The following is a 27,315-nucleotide window of genomic DNA, read 5'->3' on the forward strand; positions in this document are numbered from 1 at the left end:
ATATATATATATATAGATATATATATATATAGATATATCAATAAAATATAATGAATTTTTTGCACAATTTTCAATGTTTATTCATTTAATGTCACTGATTTATGTTGATGTTTTGTAGTTTTTGCAAAGATATCTTAACCGCCAACCAGCCGCCTATTTGTCACAGGCCAAGAAGTCATCAGAGAAAAATGATAAGAAGCTAGCATTGAGAAAAGAGGAAAGGAACCAGTAAAAGAAAAAGAAAGTAGTGAGCAGGGAGAAAAGAGTATTGCTGAGGTTTCAGAGGGAGGCATGGTATGGTGGCTCGGTAAGGGCCTTGTGGAGCTGCTGTGCATCTGCATGAAATGATGAGCCTGGTGTCAGGACATGGATCATCCTTTTACATCCAGTAATGAATACAGATTGCACACCGGATAGAGAGGCTCTGCAATCTGCTGCACCACAAATGAAACAACTGCCGTTCTAATCAAATAGTCTTTTCATGCCAGCGCAGCCCTCAACTTGGGCTAAATTCAATTCCAGATTCACAGATTTGTGGGTTGGGGGTTGGAGAGACGCAGGAGGCAATGGGGAGTTATAAATGTTGTAATTAAAGTATTGTTTAATGTGTATGTGTGTAGATGTGTGTGTGTGTGTGTGATGTGGGGGTGGGGGTAGGGGGCCCTCCCTGGCATCATGTTGTCGTTAACCACTTGGTTATTTTAGATAGCAGTTGGAGGAATGGGTCCAATCACAGCAAACACACACATGCAAACACACACTTGTACGCAAATGCACACATTTAGCTAATTATGCCAACTAGTGGCTTGGGAGAACATGTTCTCTGTATTCTGTATTTAGGGAACAGCGAGGAGCTTTGAAGGAGAGCCGCAGTGCCTCTTTGATGCTGCTTTTGTTTTTTTTGTTTGTGTGGTTTAATAATTTAATCAAGCCAAACATCCTCCTTCTCTCTGTAACTGTCTGTTGGTGGAGGCTAATTACTCTGCAGATTGTTCTCCTGGTGCTAGAGATGAGAGTTTAGATCCAGAGGGGGGGAGGGGGGTGCTGATGGCTGTAATTTAACAGTGTGCTGATGGGCTAAGCTGTCTATCGACTGCTGTTTTATTGTTTCGGGAGGCTGCTGACGAGCTACTATTCTAATATGTGCCATCTGATGAGAATGCCTGCAATGTTGCATTGTCTTTACCGTCCATCCATCCATCCATCCATCCATCCGAAAATGTGTATGATCGCTGATAGCATTAACTTATTGCTTGCTAAGTTGCAAAACTACCAGTAGCAGGAAATATTTCAAGCCTAAAACAGGATATAAAAACTTACAGGGAGAAAACAAATTTAGAGTAAGATTAGATAAGATGAGTGGTGGCAAGTATTATTATAATACAAATATACCATGGCACTGAGAAAGCAACACCCATAAAACTAGTGAAATTCTGTTTGATGTATTCTAAACCATTACTGGATATTTAGTTTTATGAGTTATCTTTGCCTGTGGCTGTGATTGATACACTTCCTCAGAACAAACTGTAGAGAATACAACCCATTTATCTCCTTTGTGGGCAAACCGGCAGTGTTTTTTGTTTTTTTTCTGAACACCACATTTGATTGGCTGGTTTGCGGCATCACTAACATCACAGTTCCTATAATTCAGGCTAGAGGCTTTGAGATCCATACCAACTTACTGTATGGGGACTGACCACATCGATGGAGAGATCAGAGCTCCAGCTTTCATTTAGTGTTCACAATGTTACAACATTCATTCCTGCTGCTAATAACATTTGAATAAGACATGATATACACAGGGGATTATAGGGAGAGTAGTGAGAATTAAACTGGAAAACTGGAACAACAATGATCCTTGTCTCTCTGCAGGCTGTCTCTAATCTGAGATAACCCTCTACGATTTTGTAGGATATTGTTTCATGTATTTTTTTTTTTTTTTTTTTTTACATTGTCTCTGTCTCAGCTTCTTTAAACACATCACAAATCTTAGGTGGTTCCTTTAAATACCCTGTTGCTGTCTTTAGTCAGCAATAACAACAAGTGACCATTCTGCCATAGCCTTGAAGATTTCATCCCCCATCTAGAGCTCAGCCAAATCGTGTAACTGATTAGATTTCAATGCTGCTGGCTCTAATTAGTGTTCATGTAATCAAATCAACAGGCAGACTAGATTAGTACGTACAACTCTACTGTATAATGTTACACACACTACAGAGGATAAACACAGTCACACATAGCCTGTGATGTTTAGTAGTACACAAATGAATTGACATGCATGTTTATTAAAAGTTGTAGTAGGGAAGTATGAGCTGGGGCTGTCCTTGTATTGGGGCTAGAAAGAAGATTATGCGTTGTAACACTGGTTCTGTGAGCACAGGCAGAGTGCTAATGAGCTCTACAGACTTACTCACCCCTGCACAGCAGTGAACAGAAACTGACCAATCAAAACAGACCTACCAACCCCTTTCCCAGTAAAGGCTGCGTAAAGTGCTGAAGGAGTTTAACCTAGAAGATGTGGGGACCTAGTTTAGACAAAGGCCATCCTTTACTGAAGGAACTTCAATCTTGTGTCACTCTTTTAGTCTTTGTAAGTTAATAAACCACAGTTTTTGAGGGTGTAATGTTGTTTTATTGGATTTGCATGTTATTGTAAGGTATTGAGGTTATGTTCTTCTTCCATACAGTACATGAGTGAGTGCGAGAGGTGGGGGAGTAGTATGAACACTGTACAATATAATGCAAGATATAAAGCATTATAACAGCACACAATAATCATTTATTTACAAAGCACTACTGGGAAAACATCCTACATATATCTCATGTCTTCTCAATTATAGATCACTTTCACAGTACGCTAGATCCCAGGATTATTTGGTTCTTGAAGAACATCAGGTTAGTATTGAGGCTGGAAAAAAAGTGGGACAATTTGCAAAAGCTTGCTAAAATGGAAGAGCTGATCCCTTACATTCATTTCAAACATCTGTTGGCAGATTTGGTACAGTGTGAATGTACGTGTTTTCTATGAATGATGAGGATGTCTTCGGTTGAATGTCTTTGATTGTTGTCTCTGGTTGTATGTCTGCTATAAATCTTGTTGTTTGTTACTTTGAAATTGTACACTGTATTGTTCTATATTCTATATTGTTTTCATTTTCTGTACGTTCTGTATTCAGGGCAACCTTGGAAAAGAGACATGCTCTCAATAGCCCCTCCCTAAATAAAGGTTAATAATGATGTATAGATTACAGATTTCAGTTTTTGTAGTTATTTGCTAGTTTTCTGTGACTTGTGCAGACATTTAAACATTTAAGATGCTACTTTATGTTTATTCCTTCCTTCACTGAAGACAGTTATCTCTGGAGCTGTTCTGCTCTTTGCCGCTGTATTTCAGGCTTTTTCTTTTTTTTTTATTCCAGGGAGATCAAAAAGCAAGGTATGATCCAGTGAATTTATATAGTATTGTTTGTTTCTTATTGGAAAGTTTTATCTGGCAATTTTGAGCAACGTTTACCCTTTCTGTTGCAAACATATTATAAATGTATTATAAATATGATAATGTATTCTGGATCACTGCCTTGTAAAATAGAACATTTCACACACATGCTTGTGTGGTGATGCTGTTGTGGTTATTGTTTCTGAACATGTGACTCCATGGAGGCCAAGAAACAGGCAGTGCTGTACCGTTGGCTTGTTTCAGTGCTGATTTTATGTTGCGGTTTTTTGGAGGGAGACACTTTCAGACTGTGCTCACACACCCCATGTGGTTAGGTCAAGCCAGTAGGGCTAATTTACTCGATGTCCTGTCAGTGACACTGGGTGGGGGGCTAGCTGCTGGTGGCATGCCGGCCCAAAGAGCCTGCTGTGAGGAGAGGCATTTATAGCTAGTGTTGTGGCAAGTGCGTACATGCTCAATCACTAATACACTCATATAGTGTGATATCATGTGCTAGCTTGGAGCTAGAGTACTTTATCTGTGTGTGTGTGTGTGCGTGTGTGTGTGTGTGTGTATGTGTGTGATGGGTTGCAGCTCATGCAGAGCTCTATCTCCTAGCAGCACCTGGGGTAGGTGGTGTCAGCACTGTGCACCACCATAAATCAAGACTGGTCTCAAACGTGTGTGTGTGTGTGTGTGTGTGTGTGTGTGTGTGTGTGTGTGTGTGTGTGTGTGTGTGTGTGTGTGTGTGTGTGTGTGTGTGTGTGTGTGTGTGTGTGTGTGTGTGTGTGTGTGTGTGTGTGTGTGTGTGTGTGTGGGTTCTGTCCATCGTTGGTGCCTGCAGGTATATATTCAGAAGCCGAATGTCAATAAAATAAAACAGGGGTTATTCAAGCTGGTTGACTCAAATGTGTGTGTGTGTGTGTGTGTGTGTGTGTGTGTGTGTGTGTGTGTGTGTGTGTGTGTGCGCGTGCGCATGTCAGAGCCCCTGGGGGATCCAACTTCCTGTTCTGTGATGCATTGGTCACATCTGCTATGATTGTTTCATGTCTCAATGGTGGTAACCTTCTATTTCACACACAAGTGCAAAAGTTTACAGTTTCCACCATAAGAGATCACTTTAGAATTCCATTTATTATCACATCATTTATCATTGAAATGATTATATTTGCCTGTGCAAATGCATTTTATTAATTTAAATGCTATTAACCGCTGAGTTTGCTCTAACAATGGGAAGCAGCATTGGTTCCACATTTAAATAATTGCACTAATATAGTAAATCAACTACTAAATGGGCAATCAGATTAAGATGACGTTGATTAAGATGAATTTTAATGTTAATGCACTGTTGGTTTTTTTTTAACCTTAACCACATATTTCTATTGTGATCATGACAACACAGATCCCTTAACCTTACCAAAATAGTAACAAACCATGATCTTTCCATAAACCGAACCAAGTTGTATTTCTTCCTAAACCTAACCAAACCTTAACCATAGTGTTGTCACATTATAAAACGCAGTTATTTTTCAGCAGTGAGTGGTAACGGTTTTGGAAGGCACAGACAAAATGGTGTTGTCCTCGTGATAAATACCAATAGTGGTGTCAGATTAGAAAACGCTTCTGTGTGTCGTTTTAGAGTGTGTGGACCATTAACATATATTGTTGTTTAATGTGGATGACTTGTTGTGTGTATGGCTTAAAGAAAGGATACATGTGTGAAACAGACAGGTATAAACTACACTTAAGCGGTAAATGTGGGATGATTGGTTGCTTTATATGGGTACACCCAGCCAGCTAAAGAAAAAAACAGGGAATACCTTTGGCTACTCTAAAACTATTTAAAACTGCTGCTATTTTTGACACCAAAACTGCACTGCCACACATGATTTGTATTGACACTCTCCCCTCTAGAGTGCTCCCTGCACTTTTCAGTACAATCAATTTCAGCCAAAATATTAACAAATGGAAGCAGATGCAACTAAATCGATTTTGCCTTACAAAAGATAAACTACCATTTTGCTAGTGCAAGGTTGATCTGCACTGATATGAAAACAGGGCCCTGAATGTTTGAATTTCCTCTGAGAAAGCATAGCTCTTGATTCTGCTCTTACAGGAGACTATCCCTGTCAAAGGTGCCCAGACACCTTAAGCAAAGTAAACTTTATAGGGACCCTCTCTAAAACATGATTCAGATTGGGGATCACAGTGCGGTAGAGACACCTTACTGCTTTTGTTCAGCCTGCATGTGTGATATCTCCACCATTGCAGCAGCCCTGCTAGAGAGTGTTTGAGAGTAAACAGATGTTGTTTGTCTTTCTGATGTCGAGATTTAGCATCTCCAGGGATGCAGCGGACCTGTGCTTTCCTGTAAGCTCACAAAGGAATCAGAGATGGAAATAGCTCAAACAGATGAACACTGTTTCACAACAAAAGTGAGACTAATGTTTTTTTTACACCGCAGTGGTCATGGACAATATGGTCCTGTGGTTGTATTGCTTGTTGAAATAAAGTAAATATGGTTGAAAGGATGGACTCTCTTCTTGAGTGGGTTATAGATGTATCATTTTCACATATCTTTTTTTAAATTTATGCATTTAGATTTCACTTTAGTTCATTGACACTACCTGGAATATAAAAGGTATAGATTGTCAAAATTCTGAGTTGCTTCCAAAACTCCTGAATTTAATGTATGATAAATATATAACTAAATTCTAATGTTAGCCATTATGTCTTGATTGTTAAATGGGCTCAGGTATTAAAGGGCTAATATGAATATTAAATATACAGTTTGAAGGTAAACCTACCTATAGAACTTAAGCTTTTTGTCTAAAGATAAATTTATATGATGAATTTGATTATTCTTTCCAATACAACGGGGACGCCTGTATAGATAATAGCTGGAGTGGTACATAAATAACAAGAAACAGAGTGTTCCCCTCCACTCTAATTGTCCTATCATCATCAGCCAACTTAAAACACTGACAGCCTATGTGTGCTGTCAAACTCTGAATCCCCAAGGAAGAGCTTGCTTCTGTGGCTACTGGATCTGGCAAGCATACATCACTATACCTCAAATGAAAAGCCTGAAATGTCGAGGACCAAAGGAATGAGGGAAGAAAATGAAATGGGGGAAGACAGATAAAACCGACAGAGAAGAGTGGAAGTTTGGTGTATAATGAGCAGTTGGAATGTGAGGATTGCTGAATTAATCAGACTGCTAGAGCTCATACAAAGTAGGCAGAATGCTTTTCATGTGACAAATGTGTAATTAAGAATGATTTTATAACCCCCTCTACCCCCCCACCCCACGAACACACACACCCCTTGATGGACTAGAGGTGGGTGGGAGGAACAAAGCATTTTTGTGCTTCCCTGCATATGTTTGTGTCTGTTTGTCTGTGTGTATTTTTGGGGGAGAGAGAGAGAGAGAGAGCAAGCGTACAAGTATGAGAGTGAGATGAGATGGAGGCTTTAATTACAGTCCTATTAGAATAACACCAGCCCCCATCGCTCACTGATACTGACTGATAGGATGGGATGTTTTCGTTTTGGCGCCTAGCCTTTTTTGTCTCTTAGATTTGACACCATATTTTTTCAGCCAGAACATGTGGGTTTTAAAGATTGTTTTTCTCAGCCTACACACAAAAGATATTTATTTTGACTTCTCATTTTTTGAGTAACAGCAGAGATGGTTGATCACTAGATTTGGAAAGGCGGCTTACAAATTTAGTTTTTCTCACTGTGGTCTAGTATGAGCTGCAATTGCTTTGCAGGTGACTGGATCACCCTTGGTTCACTGTTTTTGATTGTCATTAATTTCAACAGAAAAACACCTAGGACAGATAGTAATTTGCTTTCAAATGATTTTCATCTGGATTTGTCAACACACATCCAAATGTTGTAGAGCTTCCTGCTCCAAGTGTTTCATAAATTAGGTCCTCTTGCGCTGAGGACAGCTTATAGTATGCTTCCAATAAAAGAAAGTAAAGGGAAAATGCAAATGAGCTACTGATAATGGGCAAAATAATCAGAATAAACCCTAATAAATAACTGAACATAATGAGCCCAAATCACCCTTTATCCTGCTGATGCTGCAAAACATAAATGGTTCTCAGTTCTGTTAAACTCTCCCCATGGGTGATTGGTTCGGCATTTGATTTATCCCCCACTGAAACTGGGTGTGTTTAGCCATTGATTTCCATGAAAACACTTCCATTGTTTTATACCTCAATTCCATTGTTTTGTGTGTTCACTGGAGCATTTCTGGATTTGCTTGTGTTTTCCGAGATGAGTTGGGCTCTTTTAGTCCCCATGTAAAATGTTTTGCAAGGCAAATATGCAATCAGATGATAAAACAATTTAGCTTATTTCAGCACTTACAATTTATTGCATCACCTTCTCTTTAAATCTTTCAATATTTGCCAATAATAGGGTTGGGTATCATTTAGGTTTTTTCTGATACCAGTGCTAAAATGATACTTTTAAAACGGTACCAGTGCCTAAACGGTGCCTGAACCGATACTTTAAAAAAAATAAAGAACAAAGCGACAGTTGATGACATTAAAGAATGGCTTTTTTTTTTATTGCAAAGGCAAATTTGACATTGAAATTGAACAATTAATTAACTTTTAACAGTTAAAAGTATACTTAAATATATAAATATAAACAAATACAAAACACTATTAAATAATTTACATAACAAATTCACATAATATATAAAACCTAACCCAACTACAATAATTTAACACCAAATAACAGTTACAGTACTAATAACAGCAAATTAAATTTTGAGTAGGGGTAATAGTTGTTTCCCTAACGCTGGGGACCAGGACACCCACACTGCCAGCTGATGTGCTTGGTATTGGGTCACGCAGGCAGTTGAACACAGTGTATCCCTCTGCCCTTTACATGCAATTCTTTTTAAACATTTGTTGCACATCCTGGGGCCAGATGCATAAATGATGCATATGCACAAAAATCATGCATATGCCATTTTCCACACATAAACTGGTATTTATAAACACATAATGTGCAGTGAGAATGTGGATGCTTCACGCATTCTTTAGACCGGACATACACATGTTTTTCTAAAGCGATCTGAGGGTGAAGTGGTGAGGTGGAGATGAAATAAGGTGAGAGACAGAATTTTCTAGTAAAACATTGTTCAGGTTGATAACCAGCTACGCTGATTGTGTGTGTGTGTTTTTTTTTAATATACAGAGATTTGTAAAATGCCAGTCAAAGGCAAACTTATAAATGTAACATTGATTAATCTTTATCATTCTTTTAATTTACATAGGAGTCAACATTTTATTTTGCTGTTAATCTTTTTATTTCATCCTTAGTTGTGTCCACGTTGTAAAGTCAGTTTAGATATGAGTACTACAAGCTAATCTTTGATTACATTTCTGAGATATCACTGCTGACAATGGTTTACAGGTCCATGTGATAAATTAATGATATGGACAGTATAAAGAGCTGCACAGCCGTGTGTAATGGTCGAGTGTAATGACAGCTGTTCTGGCTGTTGGAGAACCTTGCCGATGCAACACAATCGGTGAAACTGCACTTCTTCTTTCCCATTTGTTTCACAGGTGTACAGACTGGTGGAGCAGGCGGTGAACAGATATGTCTTCATCCATTTATGGCTAATTGTGGGAGTGGAAATGAGGCTCGTGCACATGCGCCCAGTTCCTCAATGACTGAGATTTATCAAACAGAGCCATATGTACACATGGCTTTATAAATCTGAAAAAAAAAGAATACGTATGCATATTTCTGGCTTTGTGCGTACACACAGCATTAGTCATGAATCTGCACAGAGTTTTATGAATCTGGCCCCAGATGTTGGAATCCTTTCGAAATACAGCTAGACTTTAGACCATTTAGCTTTAAGAATTTTAACCGGGTTTAAGGTAGCTACTAACTAACAGTAAGTTTAATGTTTGGCACGTATGGCGATGCTTCTGTTGCCTATAAAGTCAGTTTCGGAGCACCAGTGGGTGAATATTTCAATTGACAACTCAGGCATTTAAGTGACACTGAAATGAGGCACTGAAATCTGCGTTGCCATTTGGTCCAGTAGGCACCAGACATATAGGAACTGGTGCCATATTGACACTGGGTTTCAGTACCCAACCCTAGCCAACATAGTGCTAAGTTATATTCATTAAAACAGAGGCATCATGGTTCTCTGACAAAACAGGAAAGTTATTGTGGGAATAAAAATTGATGTCATTATAATCCACTTTTATATTAGAAAAGTGTTGATAGATTGAATTGTGATTGTTAAATTGAGTTGTATCTGTTTTTTAATATTTTAACATTTTTATAGCAAACTGTGAATAAAAGTCCAATGATCTTTAGAAAACCTAAAACCTAGTATATGGCTGGACCATGTATGAAACACTAGAGGGCTTTTAAATTGAAATGACGGATACAGGAAGTGGTGATATGTGGCAACCAAGCCCCCAGGAAGTGCGCCGGGCTTTGATTGAAGCCAATTTGACATAGGGCCTTTCTCAATACCAAGTACGCCAAGTTTGGACTTGTGTGCTTGCTAGTTCGGACTTGACAAGTTCGACTCAGGATTACAAACTTCCGTGGATAGGAGGATGCATTATGATCATTCTGCAATTGGAACAACAGCATACTTGTTGACAGCAGCAGCTCAGCTTCAACACAACTACCTGACTGCACTGTGACAAAATAATCTCAACTCAAAGCTCCATTAACACTCTTTTTCTCACAAAAGAATAACCTAATTAACCTAATAGTTATATTCTAGAAGGAATTATATCATATATCAAAATTTCTTTGGAGACATTACAGCCAGCAGTAAATTACCAAAGAGCTGCACAGATCAGTTCATTGGATCATGTTCTCCCTGGGATTGTGACAGATGTTGACCGTTTGATCATCTCAGGAGTCGGGCTGCTAGCAGCTGAGGTGACCGGCTGGGTCTCACCCAGCCAGCAGCTCCTCACATCTTCGAAAATGTCAGAGAAAATTTCCAAATAGGTGTTATTTGGATAAACTGACCACATATTGGGAATCTAAATGGTTACTTTATTACCTGAAAAAATATTAAAACTTAACTCTGGAATACTTTGCTGTCCCAACTTTGTCCCAGCTTTGGCCAACCCATGGTGTAACTTCATCAGTCAGTCACTGACTTTCACGTTTATAGGGATGGCTGCGCTTTTGCAGTCCAGCCAAAAAGTTGGGGTGAGACTTAATGTCACAAATGGCAATCTAAAGTTTAAAAGTGGAAAGAAAACAGAAAGGGATTCAGTACACTTTTACAATGCTTTTCTGCTTGATATACATAGATTTACAGGAATTAACCATAGAGTATAACATTCTAACCTGTGTGCTAGCAAATTACATTATTAACAATATCTGATGATACAGTAATTTATGCGTTCAAATTATTGTCTGGATGTCATATTTTTCCCTATCTGATGTACACAAATAGGTGTTGGTTGTGGGTGTTGCTTGTGCAGTGGAGTCAGGGCTGTCCGTCATCAACCCAGCTGCATTAACCTCGGCCTCTGTGCCTGCAGGGCCTACCACTTCCATTTCTCTGCAACAAATACAGGTCCTGGCCCGGGGCACCCTGGCAGCCAGCATAGTTAATGACTTATTTACTGTTTAATGGCTGTATACTGCACCACAACAACAATTAATGAGAAAAAGCCACATTCACAAGCAGTGGGGGAGCCAGGTGGTGGAGGTTATTTTCTCCTTCTAACTTTATCTGAGCTCTGCCTTCTGCTCTACCCTGATAAACTCCCCAACACCTTACCTGGAGACAGACAGGCTGACAGCGGCGAGGACAGCTACTTTTACAGACTCTAGGAGAAAAAAAATACATACCTTGGACTGACCTTATTTTCAACAAGATCTTTCCATTCTATTCTATTCTATATTCTTGCTTGAAATAAACCATCCAGTCAATGTGTGTCCTTGTTCAAATAAAGTTATTGATCTTGCTCACTGTGTAGTTCTCCCTGTTGTTTTTCAAACTCGGCCATTGAAAAGCGTGTAACTCTAAACGCACCTTTTTTTTTATCTCCAAAATACCATCCTATCACCATGTTGTTCAACTGGTTTGATTTTTTTTTTCACCACCTTCCCCTCTTTCTCCACAGTCCTCTGCCTTTTCTGTCGTCCTCTGTTGTTCTCCCCGGCTCTCTTTAGCCTTGTGAATACCATCGCTCAAGCAGTGAGCTGTTGCAGGCACTTTGTTGCTGACCATGGTGCTGAAAGCCTCCTGCCTTCCAATTGCCAGAGTGTTCATTTCATGGTTCATATACCCCGTTCTCCATTTGTCAGAGTGCTGTTAGCCCCCACGCTTATTTCTTTAACCCCTTCCCTAACAAATAATAACAAATCAAATGCACATTTGTTTTACCCCGCAGTCACTGCTCTCCTGCTGCTGTCAGGCTTTCAGTTAAGGTGGTGGCATGTGTTATGTGTTGGTTGAGTTGGGTGCAGAACATGTTGCATAGACTTGTTGTGTTATGGTCTTACTTTTGTTCAGTGATTTTGTACTGCTGTTTTCTGAAGCCTAATTATGTTGCACTTCTTTCGTGCCTTCTTGTTTGTGGTGCGTGAGCCATTAAAAAAGTCAGTGTGATACAAAGGCATTGTGCCGTATTTAAGCCCCCCTTCTTGAGAACATGCTTGTTCAGTCATTTCCCATACTAAATCACCACAGTCATCACAACAAATGTAAGCTTGTGTGCTGCCTCCATCTGGCCACATTAGGTTTCCAATTTCCACAAAAACCTCCTCCTCATACTATATGTGTGTTTTAAGAGGGAAAAAAACAGTGTTGAAGTTAAGGATCCTGACTATATGCCATTAAACATTTCAGGTTTCTTAGTCCTGGTGCTGTGATCTTTCAAATGTGAAAAGAGCATGACACGCTTTGACTTTTATTTTGGTAGCAACAGACCTAAAGACATTAGCATTTTAATGTGAATGTCACCCTATTGTCCTAATACTAGTCTGTATTCTGTTTGGTTTACACACACATAGAGATTTTCAATTTATGTTGAAAGATGTAATATTTTTCCACCCACATCTACAGTATACATGAGGGGACAAATGTTACAAACACCTATCAATATAATGTGTTTTTTATATACACCACTAGCTGACACCCTGTCAACCAAAATTTAACATGACTAGCTTCACAAACAGGATTTATTTTAGGGCTGTTTTATCTATACCTAAAAACTTGGCTGTTTGACCTTAAAGGCAGGCAGCCACAGAGGTAGGATGTTATATACAGTATGTAATCTAAATGTTAAAAAGAAACTTAAATATTCTTTCACTGAAACTGTAGTTACACCTCCAAAGCTAGTTAATTCTCTTTCATTCTCTATTTTAGTCCCTTCAATGTCCTTCATTTAGAGGGCCGTCTGTTTTGGTTCCAAATTGTCCTTCATGCCAAGCTGGATTTGTGAGCAGTGCTATGCCAGACACTAAGTAAATGTGTTTTTCAATCTATCTGCTCCCCAACCATCCCACTCTCGTCCTTCTCCCTCTGCCTCTGGACTCCCTCCAGTCCCCTGTGTTTCTAGGACAATCTCTGTGTCTTCTCATCTCTTGCCTGCCTGCATGCCTTCCTTACCTGTCTTCCCATTCCCCCTGCCATCATTCCTCCCAGGTCCCGATAAATAACCCTGCACCTCTCTGGCCCTCAGCTCTACTGGCTATTGCTGGAGCACATTTGTTAAAATATCACCTGCTGTAGAGGGGAAATTGATACGGCTGCAATATGCCACAGGCAATAGAGTAGTTTTTGTCAAGTTAAAAGGCCACAATACAAGACAATTGTAAGAAAGTTCAGAATTCTAACCAAAAAAGAAAAACAACAAAAGAAGTGGTTCTTTCTTACAAACACAAAAAAAAGAGACAGCTGTAACTCATATCTTGTTTAAAAACTGCAATAAAATGTTGGGTCACACAGTTAATTACAAAGCACAGACACCAAAACAAACAGCAAGATAATATTTTGTTAAACTTCCATTAGATAAAGTGAGACGCTCAACAGGAGTTATTTTTGTATAGAATAGAGATGAAATGGTGCCCTTAAATACACACAGAAGGATCTCGCATCACTGTAGCTAGGTGGTTGGGCTCTGAAAAAGGGAACTTCATTAAAATATGAAAAACTGTTTAGTCTCTTTGGTTCTACTCCATTGCTCCAAAAACAGGCCAGTGATCAGATGAGACATCCCCAGATGACCAGGTAAGAGGAAGAAGCAAAAGTTCTTCTCTGAAATCTGCCATTATCCAGATGGCACCATTAGCGATTAAGCCAGAACATTTCTCCCCTCTTATAATTGACTCCATAGGCTATTAGGCAGGTTGGCACTAGGCTAGGTCCATTGGTGCACACTCCAGATGTTCTCTTTTTGTGTGTGTGAGTGCGCAGTGAGAGGAGGGGAGAGAGTATGGTTGTTGTTGTGGGTGCTTGTGGTGGGTCCAGGGCTGTCTACAGATGGACATAGGGCTAGGTGGGTGCTGGGAAAAAGTCACATTCAATTATATCAATGTCTCTATCAGTCTGTCTGTTCTCAGTCTCTCTCTTTCTCCATCTCTCAATCTCCCCGTCTGTCTCTCTTTCTTTAGCCTTGGGGGAAGAAAGATTAAAGTGTTCTGTTTTCTGTGCAAGATCTTTGTCTATGCTTTTTGGTTTTATCTGAAGATTAAATTGTCTCTCATCCGTTGTCTGTCTTTTAGTGTGTGTAAGCAAAGTGATGTTTGGAAGATATTATTAAGAGCATTTGCTATTATTCAACTGGAAATAACGCTGAGAGTTGTAACGCCAATTTTACTTGTTTGCATTAAGTTTCATACAACTAGCTTACTATTTGCCCAACAAGTTATCATCTAACCCTGTAGTAGCATGTTATCATTTTACATCAAATGTAAAATATGTGTGGAAAAGAGCAGATTTTAGGGAACCACTAAGCAGACAATGAATATGTTCATTTGCCATATTTACACTTGTAGATTAACATACCAGTTTCATTAACAGCTCCCTCGTTAACCACCTTATAGCAGCCCCAAAGTCTGTAAAGCTTTCCAAAAGGCCTTAGTGAAAAGGAAGAGAGGCTGATCTCCAGAACTAGCGCTGTAGCAGCATGAAAAGGCTTTTTTAAAAGTGTTTGTATTACATTACTGAATGGACTTTCAGTAATCCTTTTATAGCTAAAAAAGAGCTAAAAAGCCATTAATTATTCATCTCCCCATGGCTGGTGGTAAAGAGGAGAGGCACTCTAGGGTTTCCATCAGCTATTAGTAAACAAATCAATGCTGCAGGCTGAGCTCCTTGTCAGTACAAAGCCATCTGCCCTTTACCATGACTTTCAGGTGAAAGCCAGAAATGGACCTACATGACACATGATACTGTCTCTTGAGGATGAAAAAAAAAAAAGAAGCATTGGGGTTTTCATTAGAGTTATTGAGTTTGGAAAACTTATGCAGGAATCTTAAATGCAAAAGTATTCTTCTGCAAGAACCACAATTTATTCATGACATCAATCTAATTTGTTCTAACAGTTGTAGTTACATTACTACCCCAACTGGGCTGGTTCGACACATTACGCCTCTGTGAACAGACACTCCCGAATTTGTCACGACCCACCCAACAATAGGTATTTGATGTAATCAAACAGCGCAGTTTGAAGCCCCTAATCCAATTTCTTTGGCAAGATACATTGTAATTTGGTATCACCGTAATTATGAACTGAATTGTGAACTGTCTGTAAGGGAATTGAATTAGCCGGCAGAAGAAGAGTAATATGATTGGGAACTGGGAGAAATCAATACAGCGCTGCTCGTCATCTCAACGTTGACCTGAATCCTGCCTGAATGTGGATCTTTGGGGGATTGAGCTTAATTTAATCTGGTGGAGCTAACACGCTCCCTGTCCCCTCCACGTGGTTGACAACAGCTCTGTCTTGATTGAGACTGCCGAGCAGGAGCCCTGCTGGGGGAAAGCATAGTGCTGAGGAAAGTAGCTGCGGCTTGATTTTATCCATCTGATTGTATGAAATACATGTAGACAAAAGCCACATACAACTTAAACTAACTGTACATCCCTACAGTACTGAGACAGATACAAAAACATACAGTACATAGTTATATGTAGTTCAGTTCCATGTGACAAAGTTTTGCGTAACAAAGCCTGCTCAGACAGAAGCTCTCTGATGACACTACATGACTGCACATGACAAACAGCCCTTCCATACTGTACACCCTCAGCTGTGTTGATAAATGGTCCTACAGTTGACTGTATAGAGATTCTCTTCCTCATGAGTGCAGCCCACCTGTGATAGCTCCACCCTGATGGACATAGTAACCTAAAGAGAAATGGTTAATGCCGCAACTGCCAAAATCACCACAGCAGTTGACTCTGATTGATGAGACCAGAAAAACTTAAGCTCAGGGTGAAGATGTTATTAATTAACTGACTAGTTATTGCAGAATCAAAAGGCCTTTTTTCTCAAACGAAATTCTCTGACTTTTATTTTTTACTCGACAGGTATTTTTAATCCCTATTTTTATTATATATGGTATCTGTCCTTCTCTCTGCGTTTGAAAAGCTTCACTAGCTGATATTAACCTGTTAGGGATATAGATCTAATGAGAAAAAAGTCAACCATTCAGCTGTCTTTGTTTAAAGGAAAATAGCTTGCGTATTGTGTTGTTCTATTGACCGTTTGACATTCCAATATAGTCTACAGCATTCTCCGTGGACCCTGATAAGAACTTGATAGCAAGCTAGAGGTGCTCTCCTATTATAGGAGCAGATGGTTTCTCACCATTATTTTATCTTTGCAGATAAGATTAAAAAGCCCAGCTTACACTGCACATAGGTAATCAGAGCTGAGAGGGACGAGCACCTCTAATGCCAAGGAGAGCCCAATGTCAAGAAAATCAATAGGTCTGCCCCCTCCCCAAAATCAAAGCCTTTTCCCCCTCCTCCTTGCACATTTCACTCAGATAAAAGCTTTGTGTGTTGTGTAAAATCAAAGCAAACAGAGCAGGTGTCACATGACTGCAAAATGTTTCATTATTTGGTTTTATTTATGTAATTCATGAAATTCACCTGCTCCATCTAGACTCTGTGCCACAAGCACACCTGGCTTGTGTAACACCGGAACATTTTTCCAATTCAGAAGTGTCTTTTATTTGAGTGAGTCAGATTTGATTGCGCACATTGTGTTGTCTGTGAGAGAAGCTCGTAAAGGTTGCAGTGAAAGGCTATCTCATTCACCAGCAACAGAGGGGAGCATGTCCCTAGAGCCAGTTGTAGAATGGACTCAGGAAACAAATAGCTCTTCCTGTCTTGTTATTGGGGATGCACTGATAAGATGGGCTGGGGCATACTGAAGGGTGATTACTAGGGTGTCTTTTAACCGACTTCCTTGCTATGATCAGCCATTATAGTTATGCATACTCATTGTGCTACGTCGGCATTGTGACCGGCACCTCGCCCTTTAGCTACATCACCTGCTGCACCCTGATTCACTGAGCTCTGTCTGTGTTGACACCTACTTAATTCCCACAGGTTATTGCAGATCCCTCTCCACTTAAGTGTGTATGTGTGTGTGTGTGCATGTGTGTATGCATGTGTGCGAACGGGGAGGCAGAGGGGAATCATTGCTAGCCTGGGAGAAGGGAAAAAAACTATTCAACAGGGGCGCCCACGGTGGCAAAGCCATTTCCAATAATGTCCTCTTTCTGCAACAACAATTGTGTTTAACCCCAATGGCTTCAGCTGCCCACTATTTGTCATCCCACCTCTTCCTCCCTTGCCTCCCCCAATGCCTTCGCACACTCAGGCAATAGCAATGAAAGTATGGTTCATGACTTCATGGCGGCTACATCGTCTGACTCTGTGGCTCCTATGTGAGGAAAAAGCAAGGAAGTGGTTGAACTGCCTGCTCTGTGGCACAGTACATCCCCTGTATCCAGTTTTATAGTGTTCAAAGCATTTGATTTGGCCTCAATGAGGTTTGGTGAAGAGAAAAAAATCCCAGATAAAAGGATAATCTTTATTAAGTTTTCAAAGTGAGGTGGTTCTGTTCTACATAACAGTACTGAAAGATCAGATTTTACTTCTGGTGTTCTGTTGGTGAAAATGAAAACTTTTGTGTGTACTTTCTTTCTGCACACTGTACAGTATAGCTTTTCCTCTTATTAGAGCTTGAATGAAAATGTAAGTCATGTTATCTGTCTTGCTCTCAGTATTTCTCTCTTTTATTCTTTTTGCCACATCTCTTTCTTTTTTTTCCCCTGCACCCCTCTCTAATCTCTCTTACACCCCCACTCCCCATGTCCCTGTGCTGGCGAGCTGCGTGTGGAGGTGATTTATCTGTGGCACTCACTGAGGTCCCATTGCAGTGGCACACACACACACTCAAACACGATCATGTGCACCAACATGTGCACAGACGTATGAAACAGACACACACACACACACACACACACACACACACACACACACACACACACACACACACACACAGGTAAGGCTGCAGCTGTGATATATTTTAATTACAGTTTTAGTCAGAAGTAATTAAGGTTTTATATCTAGAGGGGAAACTCAATACCCATCCCCCAACACACACACACACACACACACACATACACACACACACACACACACACACACACACTGACATACCATACCGTAAGCACACCCTGTTTGTTCCTCCATTTCTGTAAGATTTGTCTGTTCCTGTTCTGTGACTTTCTCACTGTACTCCAAAGTTTACTATTTTATGTCATTGGCAAGAAAATTCTAAAAAGTGCAATAAAGTTTGAAGGCGAACTGCAAGTCATCACATGGGCTTCAAAAATGTATTACTAGGGCTGGGTATCATTGTCGGTACTGTTGCAGATACCAAGTTTCTGTACAGATACCAACACAATTTCTTTGATACCTGACTTTGGTGAGTATAAACATGTTTTTCATTTGACAAAATAGGCAAATCTTTGAAATCCATCAGTGTTAAATATATGGCTACAATATAAACAGTTGCACATGAATTTTACCTAAATAAAACTGTATAAAATTAACAAAATTATGATAGTTAAAAAAATCAGAAAAAAAACATGAGTTAACAAGACTAAGAATGTGTCCAAACATTTGTTGCCAATTTCCAGTTCTTGGCATGTGTTATTTGGTTGGTGGCACTCAGTAAGTATTCGATACCCAGACATATTCATCATGTTACGAGCGTCTAACTACAGCTGGGTAACAGAATTCACAATCCAGTATCACATGTGGCAGTCCCCCCCCTTTTTTCTGGGCACAATGGGGGTTTTGAATAAGATATGTAATATTGAAGGAACCATGGTGAGAAGGAGGAGACTGTGCAAAAGGATGAGAAGGTGATTTGTGCAGAAACAGATAGGCTTTGCACTGTAAGCTGAGTTGAAGAGCAGATTTGGAAGCTGTAAGACAGTGTTGTCTTGTCGTGGAGTGCTGACAGGGGCTGCAAGCTGAAAGTGCGCCGTGGATTGAGGCAAAAGAACTGCGTGCGTGTGATCGCTTGTGTGTGTGTGTGCACGTGTTTGAGAGTGTGTATGTATGGCACAGATGGAAAGACTTCTCAGGGATTACTGTGTAACTGGAAGAGGAGAGAGGTGGTAATTGCATTTTAATTACAGTGTTGATGGTTTTGTGATCTGCCAGATGGAAGGTTCTTTACAGATATAAGCGCAAAATAAATCAGCCCTCTGGAAAATAAATCAGGCCTTAGGTGACTAGTTACCTGCCGAACTGAGTCCCTAACCTTGTCTCGAGTCACAGGTGATAATGATTAGTTTAGGCTGGTTGATATCCAACCTAGACCTTCACGCAGCACTCTGTGCTCTTCCACCTTCCTTGTAGTGATTGATATCCAAGTTTATATAATTTCTCAACAATCTTAAAGCGATTGCCAAAATGTATTTTTTATATCATGTCCTATTATTGTTATATCTGTTAATTCACCATAAATTAAACCATCAACTTTTCTTTATTTCTGTCCTTATTTGTTATCGATACGAAACTCTTGTTTTGTCATTCTCTTTGCAAGTTACTGGGAGCTCCATGTTTACACTTAATGATAGTGACTGTACATGCTTTCAGTAGCACTGGATGATCTCCCACAGCAGCTTTATGAGAGTGACCTTTGGCGGTTTGCTCATCGAGATCAGTGTGCCAGTCCTGAACTGAAGCTCTCACCTTCCCAGCTTAATGAACCAAATGTGGCTACGATATAATAGCCAGACTCAGCAGTTTTGGAAGTCATTCTTACTACCAGGGTCATTTGTTTTTATAATTTTGACTTTACACTGATCCTGTACTTTTATTATTGTATAATAGCATAATGAGCTTGTGAAAGTTTAAAAAAATACACTTGCAAGAGATAAACTGTTAAAGATGACTTCCATTATGGTCACCTACAAAATTACAAGAGCGGTAATGTAGTGAAAAAAACATTAATTTTTATGTTTTGCCTGAAGAAGACATTACTAAAGCTGAAGTTGACTGGAGATGATTTTAAGGCATGCTAAATGTTATTTTGTATGAAATCTAAACCATATTTATAATTATTGGTGTTCAAAATATATAATACACAAAAATTAGTAAACACTTTTAAGTACCTTACCTCCAGTGTTTAGTTTGAGGTCAGGTGAAAGAAGAAACAGAAATTTAAGTCAACTTTGGTTCTCCTGATCAAGGTGAGTCCCCCAGCTGTGTGCTTTGTGACAAGATGACCCTTGCAGGGCTGTGAATCTGACGCGACCAGCAGTCCTGTGGCTTTTTGACCTCTGGCTGTTCCTCACTTTCTCTCTATCTTTCCCTCTCTCTCTCTCACTCTCTTTTGCTTCTTTGCTCTTTACAAACTGTCTAAGGGAGATAAGGCAGACTTGATAAGCTGACTTCCGTCAAAATGCTCCCCCATCTGTGCAGACCTGTACCTCAGAGGAGAAAATGTATTTATATATCATATGCTCACATGCCTGCTCCAGGCATGATAGCAACCTAATGGGTTTATGATACTGGGAAGAAAGCGCCTGCTGTCTGTCTTTACTTTTTACACTAATATCGGTGATAGCAACAAGGGCTAGAAAGTATGGAGGGGGAATGGGTGGGTGGTGGGTGCATTGAGGTGGTTTCATCAGCCTATCCTTCACTGGTGGCCATTTCCTCTTTCTTCGTTTGGCTCAAAAAGGTCATTTCAATGTTAAAACTTGAGTTTATCATAATTTTAAACCATTAACTTCCAAATTGAACCTGCAACTACTTTCAACCTTTCAATTAACTTTGCTCAGAAGTGCCTCCTTTGGTTGTCGGCATGATTGTGGGTAAATGTGTATGTGTATGCATGCATATGGCAGGTAGCTGTAAGTTATCAGGCTTAATTGTGTTGGAACATGGGTCATTTTAATAATTTTGCCAATTATAGTGGCATTCATTTTTTTATCTAGCCCACAGCCAAAATCACTGCTGTTGTGATATTTTTCGAGCACATTACAGTCTTGTGCTTGACCCAATGTAAAAACAATCTAGGGTAATTTGCTGAAAAATTACCTGTGTTGCTTATAACGTAAGCAAGGCAGCACAATTTGAAAACACAATGACACCTTAGACAAAATGTTCCCAGACTTAAATCCACTGACTCCACTGATTTTCAAGGCTTAGAAAAAGCAGTAATAAACCAGGCTGGCACCGAATTATTTTCTGTAAATGTGCAGCCATTTATTTTTCACTGTTATAAATTAGTTAAACCAATGTGATTGTGGCAGAATTATGCTCAGACACAATAAATAAAAAAAGGAAGAAGATGTGTAGTTTTGTATCTAAACCATTTTTTTCATATGAGCACCTCAGTTATTATGATCTCAGTTTGGGCACCAAAGTAAGAATTTTTATGTTTACCTTGCCAATCCATGACATTTGCAGTACTACTGTAAAAATGTAACATGAAACATCAATAAAATATATATTTTTGGTTATTCTACTAAATATTTTTGCAGTACTATGTCATAAATAAAATGTTCTTCTACACATATGTCATGTGGCAGGGAGAGTGTGTATTTAGTGGGATTAGAGCTGCTGGTCTATTCGTGTGGTGTCTGCTAACACACGTAGCTCAGTTTAATCTGCTTACTATTGACTGAAAGTCCAATAATCCCTTTATGGTAGAGAGGAAACATTACATGGGATGCTGCTGCAGCACTGGGTGAACTAACCAGTCACCAAGCTTTCCAGTGGGTGTGTATGCTAGCTCTATGTGGAAGTCTGTGTCAGCCAGAGTCTAATGATAAGATTAAGAAAAAAGGGAACAGGAACAGGTTATAAAAGACAATGAACATGTTTATTTAGATTTATTATATGATTACATGAAAATAAATTGCTAGTTTACTCCATAGCAAACATGTTTTCACAGTATATTTTTCTGTCCTCTTTAATTTTTATTAGGGATGCACGATAATATTGGCACATCATCGGTATTGGCCGATAAATGCTTTAAAATGGAATATCGGCATCAGCCTGAAATGAACATTTCTGCCGATATGACAGGTCAATTCATTCGTTACCTCTGCTGCCTAGCTGTGATTTCCTCCACGGACTGTTTCACCTTGACGATCCTGGTGCTTTCTCTGCATGCTCCACTTCAAACAGCTGCCCATCAGACCTGCTGCTTCTTCCTACTTTAACCTAAATAACCAACAGGGGATTGGTGCTCCGGTTGGATCCACGTGGAGAACCGGGGCTAGTTGGGAGGCTCTGGCCATGCTGCGGCTAACGCTCCACTAGCCTCCCAGCTAGCCCCGGCTCTCCATGTGGATCCAACCGGAGCACTGACCCCTGGTTTGTTATTCAGGTTAAAGTGGGAAGAAGCAGCGGGTCTGTCGGGCAGTTGAGTGAAGTGGAGCCTGCGGAGGAAGCACTGGGACTGTCAAGGTGAAACAGTCCACAGAGGAGCTGCTGTGTTCAGCCGCACAGATAGGAAACACCTTGGATGAGATAGGAAACACCTCAGCGGACAGGATGTACCACTCTGAAAAAACTTCTTCTTTTTGGTTTATAATGGCAGTTGGCAACCAGTGTACTGGGTGCTTTACCGCCACCTTCCGCCTCGGAGTGTGGACCAGAGATGAAAACCTTACTATTAATCCTGTCTGTCTAATAAACTCAAAGAAAATTCTACTGCTTTACTCACTTGGCAGATTCATTAAAATTTTAAAGCTGAGCTCCTGAAATCCAGTCTTCCTAAGTTCTTCCTTCATATATTGTTTGTCTTGATCATATTTAGCACAATCTATGATTGTATGCGTAATAGTCTCCTCAGCCAGGTGAAAAAAATATGTGCATATATCAGTATTAGCATTGGCAATTGGCCAAAATGAGTTGGGAAATATCAGATACCAGCAAAAAAAAAAAAAAAAAAATCATGCACCCCTAATTTTTATGTCTTTTCCCCTTTTTTTAAACATACACAAAGTGGGGAGTGACTGTAAGGATTCGAGATGGTGTGTTGAACTTAAAACATAAAGCTATCGAACCCTCAACATTCAGAGTACATTGTTTGGATTATAGAATACTGGGGCACTGAGGGGCCTGTATTATCACTACAGGACCCTTTTTGCTCAGTATTCCAATTTTTCTTCCAATAACAGTAACCACACACATAGCTCTGGCCAATCACTGACAAATATCTGATCTTGGGTCGACATTTATTTATTTTTTAAGTGTGATGGTTCACCAGAAGAAACCTACTTCTTATAATCATCTTATAACAAGAAGAAGACTGAGCAGTACAGTCCACTGCCTGCTATGTTTTGCAGTGGGTTGGCTACATACAAAGCTATACGCTCTAGTAGGAGCTTTGACACAAAGCAGCGTTCATTATGAATAAAAAGGCTCCTTGCAGACATGCCAGTATTTGAGATTCTACAAAATGATGGCCTCTTGTGTGTGCTCTTCCCATCTTTCTCTTTTCGCCTTCTTTTTGTCACTTTCTATGTTATACACATATTCACACTATATACACACATGCACACAAAACACACTCACATCCCTTGTCTCTGATGTGCCAGCGGTTGTTGATAATGAGATTCCTACAGGATGGGAAACTCCAGGGAGACTGACTGACGGCCCATTTTAAACACTGCAGTCTCCCTCTCCCTTTTCTGTCCTCTGAGACACAGAGGATGAAAGGAGAATGGGAGGGAGGGTAAAAACATACTGTATCACACACGGACACATACGCTCACAAGCACATACATTTTTTAAAAAGTAATATGTGGGGCCTTGTGGTTTTGCTGAAAAACATCATGGCGAGCAAGTATTGGGTTTTTTAGTGTTCAGAACGATTTGTAGCACTGTTGAGATCATTAGTGATGTGGAATACTGTGTGGAAATTATGGTATTTAAAGCAACTACGAGGAGTTTTTGACTGGTTATGAAACAGTCTCAATTTAATGCTGTTGCTGCTATATGACCTATATGAGCAAACGAGACCATCAGCGAGAAGATTGACTATTTCTATATAGTTGTTCTAAATGTCTGCCACCGGGTCAGATTCTCTGTGAAATCAGATGAAACAATTTATGGCACACAGACCAGAAGAATCTATGTTTACATTACATGTAGCATTGTAGCATGAGGAAGTACAAAGATGTTACTAGGACGAGGGGAGGACATTTCTCTTCGTTTGATGTTGATGTTTGACGTTACAAGTAAAGTTAGACTTGTTGTCGGCTTCCCGACTCATTTTAGAAAAAAAGGCGAGAGAAAAAGAGAGGTACACTAAAACAAAGTTAACTTTATTCAACCATCATCATATTAGAATTATTAATCTTACATAACCACAAACAGAGTACATCACCTCGTCACTGTGCATACTGCAAACAGCTGTATTTAAAAAAAGTAAATAAGTTACCTCTGTCTTTCACTCGCTTCGAAAGCATATGCATGCGCTAGCCAGATCGAGATCTTTACAACACAAGGCAGCAGTGATCATGGGAACTTGAGTCTTCATTCCAGGAAACACAACTGCTTTTGTCCACAGGGGCCGCCAAATTCAACACAAAATGAAGGTTCCTTGTAGTAACTTTAAAAAAAGTGTATTTGACTGATGCCTGTATGTCTGTACTGTTAAGAGTACATGAATGTATGCATATTTATTTGGTCATTAATATGCATGCTTCTGTTCACATGTATATACATCTGTCTGAATGTGTCTGATCTATTGTATCCATGATGAGGCCCCAGTGAGAAAGAGGACAATTGCGTGCCTTTTGCTGTTGTGTCAGGTTGTCTCCTCATAGTTATGCACACACTTCCTGCGGGCTCAGAGGCCCTGTAACATATACAGTATATCTTTCACATACACAGGTTTGATGAAGTACCTGGTGCCACAGCGGACAAACAGAACTCATTTCCTGTCACTGCCTTTGAACCTCATCTCTATTCTCATTTCCTCCCTTTGCTCAGAATACAATAATGCCACTTTATGGTGCATCCAGAGAGGCATGTTGTTGCTTAATGTATTTTTTTTTCTTCACATGTTCTTTTCAGAGTGGGGCACTCATCCAAACTTCACCAAGACAAAAATCTGTTGGAGTAGCATTAGTCTGGACCAAAGTACCAAAACGCATAAAATCAGAGAAAATATATGTGACTCAGTTTGTTTTTGTGTTTTATCTTTAAATTGACACATTTGTCAACCTTTAACCCTACAAATTTACAACCATATTAAGACTTTGTGAAGGCGTATAGTATACAGTACATGTTTTGATTACTGGATTGCATCATTTTTTGTTTTTGAATTGGATGTTTGTATGTTTTCCTTCTAGTGGTCAGAGACATTTTTAAAGGGGGCATATCATGCACATTAACAGGTCTATGTTTATATTCTGGGGCTCTACTGGTTTATCTTTGCATGATTTACAGTTCAGAAAAATTCTTATTTATCTTATACTGGCCCTTTATGCAGCCCCTCAGTTCAGCCTCTGTCTGAAACAGGCTGTTTTAGCTCCTGTCTCTGTCTCCTCCCTCCTAATGAGCTAGCTCTGCTCTGATTGGTTAGTTTCTGGAACCTGCCCTTCGGCAGACTTCGAGAGGTTCCGGAGGCTACGTAAACAAAAAGTAGTAGTAGGGTTTCACTTCCTGTTTTTGTTCTTTACCTGAAATGGAAACTTCTCAAATACATCTGAATTCAATCCAAAATTTGCGAGTGGACGATGTGAACAACCCCTGGAACAACCATCGCAACAGCCATTTTGGGGTATATACGAACAATCTAATGTCATAACGAGGAGGAAGTAGAGGTAACATTGCAAACGGAGTGCTCAGAGCAGGCCGAAGTCTGGGGTTTTGACTTTCAGGAAACATTTTTACATACAGTACATTCATCTCAAATTTTAGACCTTTTTCCATGTTTAACACATCATCCAACATCATCACAGTATAAGAATATCACAAAAAAACATGATGTGAGCTGTCCCCTTAAAGTCAGTATTTCTTCTGAGGTATCCTGTTCTTTTGAACAAATTGAAATACACATTTGATCTCAATCCAAGATACATCCAAGGCCATGGCAAATTTACTGAATGACTATTCTTGCTAGTCAGGACCTCCTCAATAAGGATGGTGAAATCAGGCATCCATTTGTTGGCTCTTTGAAAAAGTCAATACCGAAAACACATTCATTCAGTACGTTCTCTGAAATTCAAAGTGCAGAAGAGTTGTTTAACTTTCATGTTGCTGGCAGATGCCAAAACTTCCTGTCAGTTCAGGCCTCACAAGGCAAGGGAGTTAGGGTAACATAAAATGATTGGCTGATAGGTGTTTTTCTCAGTTTTAAGTCATATTCCCCATGCGAGGTGTGCAGTCTGAAGTAATAATCCTGTCTAAATGGAAAACATGGCTTGGTCATAATCCAGCTGCCTCTCTGTTCCCTGAGTGTCTTCGTTAAACAATCTACCATGGTAATGAAGTGCTAATCTGCTCAGCTCTTTACACAAAGCATCTGCATGTCTCCTAGAGACAGAACAGGTACACAACGGAGTGCTCTTTTCTTTGTTTGCTTGTTGCATATGAAGAGAGAAGTCACTCAAATGCACAAGGAAGGCATAAAAGCAGCTGTTGAAACAAACCAAGGAGAACTTTGCCAGTCATGACACCTACTTGTATAGATTTTGATTTAGAAAGTAACCACTGTTCAACATTTTTACATAGTGTATGCTCAGTTTTCCTCCTTACCCATGTCTGTCTGGTTTGGTCATATTTTAAACCAGTGTCAGCTGGTAAACCCTGATAGAATTGCCTCCTTTTTAATAGAACATTCTATCTATCAACAGCTTTTCCAATCATGTTCCTGGAGCAACACATACATTTCACATTAGGCTGCGGTGCACTGTAATCTGTGGCATTAGCCGTCTAACTATATTAATCCATTTGCACTTTCCCCTGTTGATTAGAGTGCATGTGAAATGTGACGGTGGTTGGCTGGTATAGGGCAGCAGTTGCCTGGGGTGGCAGCAAGAGCTTGAGGTTTCATACCCAGCCACGTCCACATTCAGATCATGATTTATTACCCCCATACCACACACAATCACAAACACACTCACACTTGTGCATTAACCACACCTTAAGGAACAAAGATATTGACACGAGATACACACATGCATGCATGCGCACGTACACACACACACACACACAGACATACACACACACAGAGTTTGCGCAGCTATCCTTGTTAGGGCATTGCATTGCCTTCCATTCATTGTGGACAGTGTAGCCAAACCCTAACCTTAACCTTAACCATAACCAATTCATGCCT

The 27,315-nt window shown here is 39.8% G+C and overlaps 1 protein-coding gene across 3 annotated transcripts in view; it reads left to right on the forward strand.

Annotated features, from left to right (window-relative positions):
• The window catches only part of agbl4 (AGBL carboxypeptidase 4), a 432,158-nt gene that overhangs the window by 168,090 nt on the left and 236,753 nt on the right, over positions 1 to 27,315 (forward strand). The window lies entirely within an intron of this gene.

The sequence above is a fragment of the Thunnus albacares genome, chromosome 9 (assembly GCF_914725855.1).
Source record: "Thunnus albacares chromosome 9, fThuAlb1.1, whole genome shotgun sequence".
In the NCBI taxonomy this organism is placed as follows: Eukaryota; Metazoa; Chordata; class Actinopteri; order Scombriformes; family Scombridae; genus Thunnus; species Thunnus albacares.